The sequence below is a fragment of the Dendrobates tinctorius genome, unplaced genomic scaffold (genome assembly GCF_039654945.1).
Source record: "Dendrobates tinctorius isolate UK_male_01 unplaced genomic scaffold, ASM3965494v1 ptg000046l, whole genome shotgun sequence".
NCBI classification, from domain to species: domain Eukaryota; kingdom Metazoa; phylum Chordata; class Amphibia; order Anura; family Dendrobatidae; genus Dendrobates; species Dendrobates tinctorius.
Window position 1 is genome coordinate 38082072 of NW_027361714.1, and position 8330 is coordinate 38090401.

Sequence of the window (8330 nt, forward strand, 5' to 3'; positions counted from 1 at the left end):
CCTTTTGAAAAAAATTAAAAAATGTAGAATGGCAACCAAATTTTTCATTAGTTTCAATAGATGTGGAAAGTTTTTCACTCGGATTCCTCATGATATTGGCATTTCAGCTAAAAAAGAGATTGTTCTTATGAATACAGATAAAGCTCAAGATTTTGTCTCTTTAGTGATTGAAGCACTTGATTTCATGTTGACACACAATGCTTTCAAGTTCTTAGATAAGTGGTATCTTCAACAAGTCGGTACAGCAATGGGTACTCCTGTGTAATGTGTTTTTGCAAATTTATTTTTAGCCAGATTTGAGGAACATTACATTAGATCTAGTTCTAATCCATACCTTAAATATATTCACACTTATCTGCGTTTTGTGAAAGACATATTTGTTATCTGGGATGGCTTTGAGGGGGATTTTGTGAACTTTGTTAGCTATTTAAATGAGGTTAATCTTTACAATATGCTCTTTACCTCTTTCTTAGGAGGACAAATTTTGGAATTTTTGGATGTTAAAATTCAAGTGCGAGACGAGAATTTGCAAACAGAGGTGTTTAGAAACCAAACAGCAACTAATAATGTTTTACATTATAAGAGTTCCCACCCATGGCATACTAAAAAAGGTCTTCCCTATAGTCAGATGTTGAGGCTTCGTAAAAATTAATAATAATGCGGAAATTTTCAATAAACAGATTATAGAACTGAAAACACGCCTTTTGGAGAGAAGTTATCCTCTAAGTTTGTTAGATGAAGCCCACGAGCGAGTAAAAAAATGTTCACAGTTTGACCTGTTGTATAATAAAAAAATGAAAAAATGTGATGATTTTCCGCAAGGTGAAAAACCGCAAAAATTCTCCTTTTGCTTTAGGCATAGCCCTATGGATAAGTTTATTCATGTGGCTATAAGGAAGAATTGGCATCTTATCATTTCATATAAAGTTTTTCAACAAATGGGTATGCTAATGCCACAATTTGCTTACAAGAGGGCACATAATGTAGGAGATTTGCTGGTGCATAATCGCTTGCTTCCTTCTGATAATAATTGGTTGCGTTCCAGCTTACCAAAAGGTAATTATAAATGCGGACACTGTAAATACAGTCACCTGCATTCAACATCTAATCCCATACATTTTGGCTCTGTTAAGCATATGGTTCAGAATTATATTTCTTGTCAAAGGGTTAGTTTATATTTTATTCTGCCCAAGCCGTTATTTTTATATAGGTAAGACTCTTCGGCCGCTGACTGTGCGGTTTAGTGAGCATTATCGCTCTATTAGTACAGGTAAAGGATCACTGCGCCTCATTAAACACATCAATGAAAAGCATAACGCTAACCCTGAAGCGCTAAGTTTTACAGGTATTGAAAAAATTGATTAACCACCGCAAGGAGGTAATTATGATAAAATTTTATTAAGATTAGAAGCCCGTTGGATCCTAAGGGCTAATGTGCAGGGTCCGCTTGGTCTAAATGACAGAATTGATCTCTCTGTTTTTCTTTGATTGTGCTATTAGCTCTCTTGTTATATATTGCTATCTAAAGTCATAAATGTTGATAATTTTTTTGTACTCTGCATATAGTAGTAATCATGATACTTTTTTATATTTTGAATGTTGGTGTATGTTTGCACAACTTGTTATAATTTGTTAAGGTCTTGATCCCTATAAAGGAGTTGAACTGAGGTTGATTATTGCATCTAGACCCGTAGAAGCGAGTAATCGCGAAACGGCCGTAGTCCTCTCTCCCCCCGTATATACGTCTCACATGTCCTGCTTGTCCATGGCACTTACATAAATAAAGGACTATTGGAGCTTATTTTTGCTGGTGAGTGCTATGTTTTTTCTTCTACTGTTCCTTGAATTTTGTCTGTTTTTCGTCAAGCACCAATACCAGCTATGCTAAGCGTGGTGTTCAGATTTCTTTGGTTCCTTGAGTGGTGATTTTTGTTCCCTAGTGCCATTCGCCTGTTCTCTTTGCTTTGGAGAAACATTATGTGAGTACCAAATGAATAATAATGGGAACTTTGGTTTCATGTGGCCATCCAGGACATCTGATCAAAAGGTTATTGGGGTTCATGTAACTTTGGGGCAGGCAGGCCTTGCATTCAATGAATAGGCAAATAGTATGAGAATACCAAATGAATAATAGTGGGAACTTGTGGCCATCCAGTACGTCGGTTCAAAGGGTTATTGGGGTGCATGTAACTTTGGGGCAGGGCAGGCCTTGCTTTCAATGCATAGGCAAACAGTATGGGAGTACCAAATGAATAATAATGGGAACTTTGGCTTCATGTGGCCATCCAGGACGTCTGTTCAATGGGTTATTGGGGGAGCGTCCAAATTTTGGGAAGCCCTGTCACTCACTGCATACGCAGTAACAGTATAAGAGACTCACTGTTTAATAATGGGAAACAACAAAGCATAGTCGGCTATTGGATATCTAAGAATAGTGAGCGCCGACTGCTGGACCTTAAAGAATAGTAAAGGCCACCTTATGGCCCTATAAAAATAGGCTTTGTGACTTTCAGAGTCCCTCCTTCATAAATTAAACAGGATGTGTCGAATGATGTGTCACACACCACATGGCAAGATAAGTGGGTTATTTATTTTGCCTTACATACAAATCATTACCCTGGAAAGGATGTGTTACGCTGAAGGCAGCGGGCTTCAAGAGTGGACCCTCTGGGCCCTGACACTGAACTCTCCCCGAGCGAGCATGCCAGGTGGAAGCAACCCCTATACAGGGACTGTTAGGGGCAGGCTCAGGGATCTCAAGCACCACGACTGCCAGGACCAGGGGTTAGCACAGGTGGACGAGCAGGTAGTGGGGTGAGACGATAGGACTGGAAGGATTCCGGAGAAGATGGGAGACCAAGAGGAGCGGTTATGGAGGAGTGCAGAGGAAGGGACGGAGCAGAACACCAGGAAGACGCGGGACTGGAGCAGGCTTCTGGAAGAGACAGAGGGAAACACACAGGGTTAAGAGGCAAAATGGCTATTGGTAGCAAGCGATGGCTAGCAAGACAAGTGGCGGCAAGCAGAGAGTGGCAGAGGCAAGCAGGGCCTAAGTACAAAGTAAGAAACTTAAAAGTCAGGTGCCTCCACTAACGTAGGGCGGCCTGAAATACCCGGTGGCCGTCTCCCATTGGCCCGGAGGTACTGCAGGGTCAGGTCACACAGGGAGACATCAGCAGTGAGGGGGCGCACGGCCTGGCCCTAAGGCGCGTGCTTGGAGGTACTGTGCGCATGGCCGACGCAAGGGGGAGAGCGCGCCGGGATGCTGCACGCTGGGGAATGGAGGGACAGGAGGCGCATGATAGAGCGGGTGCAGCGGCGGACACTGGGCCAGTGGCAGTGACAAGGGAGCAGGCAGCGGCGGACCCCGGGACAGAGCAAGGAGCTGGCAGCAGTGCTAACAGGATGTTCCTTAACATATTTCCCAGGTAAATCCATTTTGGTTTTGTTTTTGTATGTTTTTTTGTGCGCCTATAAAATTGGCATAAAACCCTTACAACATTGTTCACAGCAGTGACCAGGTGTCTTCCCCATGATGTTCCCATGTCATTTGAGCACAGTTCCCATGGATTTCCAACATATTTAGACCCTAAAGACCCCCCCATCACAGCAAAAATGCTGGGGTTTTCCTTTGACTTACATTGGGCTCGTTGCTCGGGTCAAGCACCCAAGCATTTCAATATGCTCAACCCAAGCAACGAGCTCCTGAGCATTTTAGTGCTCACCCATCACTATTAAACACAGAACATGCTCATGTTGCCTCAGAGAATCTTTTAGCCACTTAGGATATCACCTTTTTGGCACCCCTCTCTGGTTTTCAGATTTCGTCTACCTCAGAAACATCATCATCATCCCTGATTCAGATGACAATTTATTCTGTGTAAGAAATGTCACAAATTTTTACTCCTGGTAGTGGGGGTTAGAATTTTAAAAGGCAGATCAGAAACAGGTCTTATTAACAAAATAGACATTCTGCTTTCTACATAACGTTAAGTGTTATGGCAGCAGAGAAGGTGGAGTGAGCAGATAACTGACTCCGGCTGATGGTGTCACTGTCAGAGGCTACATCATCCTGCTGTGACTGAGACAAGTAATATGACATATATTCCATTATGCTCTCCATTTTCTCCTCATTGATACAGTGGCCATAGGTGAAGTAGACCAAATAGGTATGTGTTTGGTATTACTTCTGCCGAGATGGTTACAATTACCACACAGTCAATGCTGGAAAGATATAGAATTAACCAGAAATGCTAGCTGGGGTTCACATGATGGCCACAAAGGCTAATGCACCAGCTGTTTGCTTATAATGTCTGTGTGGCATGTATGTGTTTCCATTTTGACAGGCTAAATAGGTGTTCAATAATAGTCCTGCACAGGTAAATTTCAGAATTTATTGTAATAATCTGTTTTCAGATTTTTGGTTAAAATAGATTAAATTCCCCTGCTCAAAAAGGGTCACCTATTAACCATTTTTAATGCACTGTAGCACCTTTGTCAGGGTGTTGGAGGCCCGGATGAGACATTGCATTGCACAAAATGGAAATGTGCTTTTTTTACCACATTTATATACTGCTGATGGAGTAAACGATTTCATTTTTACATCTTGGTGAGTGCTGTGGAATTTTTGCTGTATGTATAATTAGGGAGTAAGGATTTTCACTTTTGCCATTAAGCACCAGCTGAAGATAAGACCGTTTATCCATTAGTATATGAGTTATTTGGGAACTGAAGTATTAAGGGACGGAGCAGTGCCTACTTGCCTTTTTTGTTGTGCCTCTCTCTCACATAAAATAATTGCAGTATGTGCAGCAGAGACAACGTAAGGTGACAGACAGATCGGGTGAGTAGGTTACCGCCAGCCCTGTAGTGACAACACTTTTTATATTAAAGCAAGGTGTTAAAAGGACTTATATTCTCTAGTGTCTAGTTAGGTAATTTGGTATCCAATGGCGAGATAGCCCTCTTTCCTGTACTTCCTTTCCAACTGCACCCTATTATAGACATCACAGGGCATCCTGATCATTTCCAATACTTGAATGGCCTGACAATTTAAGGGCCTTTAAAAAATTCTAGGTATCTGATTGTGCAGATAGATGCAATAGAGGTACAGCAACTTGTGGCAAATTGTAAGTCCAGTCTTTAAATATCTAAATATAATAGTAACAAAAACAAAGACAATGATTATTATTATTATTATTATTATTATTAATAATAATAATAATAATAATAATAATAATAATAATAGCATCATTATAATTAACCTCTATTAATATGTAATGCTGTATAGTGAATAGTGAATTATTCCCTTCAGATTGCACCCTGTGAAGTGCATACATTGCATTCTAAATTTTGGTACACTTCCCAGTATAAAGGCCCCGTCACACATAAAGATGCACCAGCGATCCCGACAACGATGCGATCTTGTCAGGATCGCTGGTGCATCGCTACATGATCGCTGGTGAGCTGCCAAACAGGCAGCTTCACCAGCGATCAGTACCAGGGAGGACTGATCGCTAAGGTAAATATCGGGTTACTAAGTGGCGCGCGTTACTTAGTTACCCGATGTGTACCTTAGAAACCTGCGTGCTCGCGCCGGGAGCTGCCAGCACGCAGGTTTCTAAGGTGCACATCAGGTAACTAAGTGACGTGCGCCGCTTAGTAACCCGATATTTACTTTAGAGACCAGCTCCCAGCGTCTGCTTAGAGCGCTGGGAGCCTCGCATGATCGTTGGCTCCCGCTGCCACATGCAGCGATGCGCGCTGGCCAGCAGGAGACCAGCGATCAAAAAATGGCCCAGGCCGATCGAGCACGATCAGTGATACCCGGCGGGGGGGGCCGGTCGCTGATCCCCATCACACACAACGATCTCGCTGGCAAGATCGCTGTGGCGTCACAAAATCGGCAATGTCTCTAGCGAGATCGCTGTGTGTGATGGGGCCTTATGGCTTTGATCACACATACCGTACATTTTACACATTCCCCTAGGATTGTTATGTTTTCTGACAACAGGAATAGCATTTTCTACAGCACTGCTCTTGCAATAAAAAATGCTAGAGCTTTAGCTGGACCCTTTTGTAAGTAATTAGGATCTGTCAGCATTGATTGAGATTTGTCTTAAAACTGACCTCTTAGCTCAAACAAGGCCTATTTAAAATGGTTATGTGACTAGACAGACTAGAGCCATAAAAGAAGAAAAAACAGAAGCACACTAAAGATCTTAATCCACCATAACCACATGATGAAAAGTCTAATCATATGGTCTCAAAGATGGAATCAATATCGGAAATATTCACAATTCATTACAGTCACAATAGAATATTGAATAGTTATAATAATTATAACAAAAAAGCATACTTGAAAAAAAAAACTATTGTATTTATTACTGTTCAGGATCTCCCTGTGTGAATGATATCCAGAAACGTGTCTAAGCACCAAAGTCAATTATTTTAAAATGAATTATACAAATATTATTCTTCAAGGCAAGAAAAATAAACTATGTAAAATTTTTCGCTAAAGAATGAAAATGAGAAGCTACAATTCTAATTCTGTGTAACTATTACTTTGTAATAAGCCACATCTCATCACTCATGCATTTTAAGCATTATAAAACCTAATATCCGTCCACCTTTATTGCCACTCAGGATATATAGAGATTAGAAAAAGTTTCAATCGCTAGGTAATAAATCTGAATGCCTACCTTGTGAACTAGTGAGGTCATACAGAATGGTTTGCTAGCGAGTACACATGCAGCAGCAGGAGCAGCAGGTAATCCACATAGACCATCATCTTCGGCTGAATGGAATGTTTCCTATTTGGAGACAGTAGAATTCTCATGATAGTCGTTGATGATGACGTGCACATGAAATGCGTAAGGACAGATAAGCAGGATATCAGTCTTTACACTGGAACCCTGATAATAAAATGATCATTTTTTTTTTGTCTATACTAGTGCCTATTTGGTCACAGATCGCAGTTATACAAATCCACCATCGCACTCTAACAAGCATCTCTATTCTTCCGACAGGTATGTCCATCCACCCAGCTCTCCTGCTCTCCTGCTGTCTGTCTATGAAGGACACACAGTGCGTCACCCAGCTTTGCACATAGACTTGCCTCTGCACCTAGCATTCACATGGTATGTCCATCCACCCAGCTCTCCTGCTCTCCTGCTGTCTGTCTATGAAGGACACACAGTGCGTCACCCAGCTTTGCACATAGACTTGCCTCTGCACCTAGCATTCACATGGTATGTCCATCCACCCAGCTCTCCTGCTCTCCTGCTGTCTGTCTATGAAGGACACACAGTGCGTCACCCAGCTTTGCACATAGACTTGCCTCTGCACCTAGCATTCACATGGTATGTCCATCCACCCAGCTCTCCTGCTCTCCTGCTGTCTGTCTATGAAGGACACACAGTGCGTCACCCAGCTTTGCACATAGACTTGCCTCTGCACCTAGCATTCACATGGTATGCCTTTCAGCTAACCCCAGCTTACCCCAGTGTTATTTATGACCTTGTTTACTCTGGCTTGATCATATACATCTGGTCCACTCTTAATTGTCTGGCCAAGATGAGCAGAGACCACTCCTCTCTGCTTCACACCTGACTGCACTTAGTTGTACATATATTGCAGAGTACAAGTCTGCATTGTGATTGCTATAAGTGTGTGCTAGAAGTGTGAAGATTAATTTAAGAATTAAAACCAGAATTGAACCAGAAGGGAACTGAAGGTAACTGGACACAGTCACTGTAAACAATGTTTCTGCTTGTTTTCACCCCTATAATCCTTCACTTTCTGCTAATTCCCCTAATCCCTACTCCTAGTAAGGAACTGTTCATCTCTTCTTCAATCCTCCCCATCCACCTCACCTCCGCCTCAAAACTGTTCCTTAACATACAATCCTCTGTCTCCAAACACAGACAGCCCCCTCATGCCCTCTCCTGCTCCCACCTGCTAACACTTTCTCTGCTCCTTCTCACTGCTGGTGATATCTCCCCAAATCCTGGTCCTCCTCACCACATTCCCACAGTCATTTCGACCTCCCATCCACGCTCTATCACAACCTTCCGTAACCTCTCCAACCTTATACCCATTCACCCAGCCCCCGCTTCCCCAGTCCCACTAACAGGAGCTCTGTGGAACGCTCGCTCTGTCTGCAACAAGCTTTCCTACATCCATGATCTTTTTGTTACTACCAAACTCTCCTTCCTCGCCATCACCGAAACCTGGCTCACCCCTTCTGACACAGCCTCTCCTGCTGCACTTTCGTATGGCGGCTTCCACCTTTCTCACACCCCCCGCCCCAGCAGCAAACATGGTAGAGG

The 8330-nt window shown here is 42.6% G+C and overlaps 1 protein-coding gene across 1 annotated transcript in view; it reads right to left on the reverse strand.

Moving 5' to 3' along the window:
* The window catches only part of TAAR1 (trace amine associated receptor 1), a 41747-nt gene extending 34933 nt beyond the window's left edge, over positions 1 to 6814 (reverse strand). The window contains exon 1 of the mRNA XM_073576120.1: positions 6702 to 6814. The gene's annotated coding sequence lies outside the window, so the exon portion shown is untranslated. The remainder of the gene's footprint in view (positions 1 to 6701) is intronic.
* Positions 6815 to 8330: the final 1516 nt, after the last annotated feature.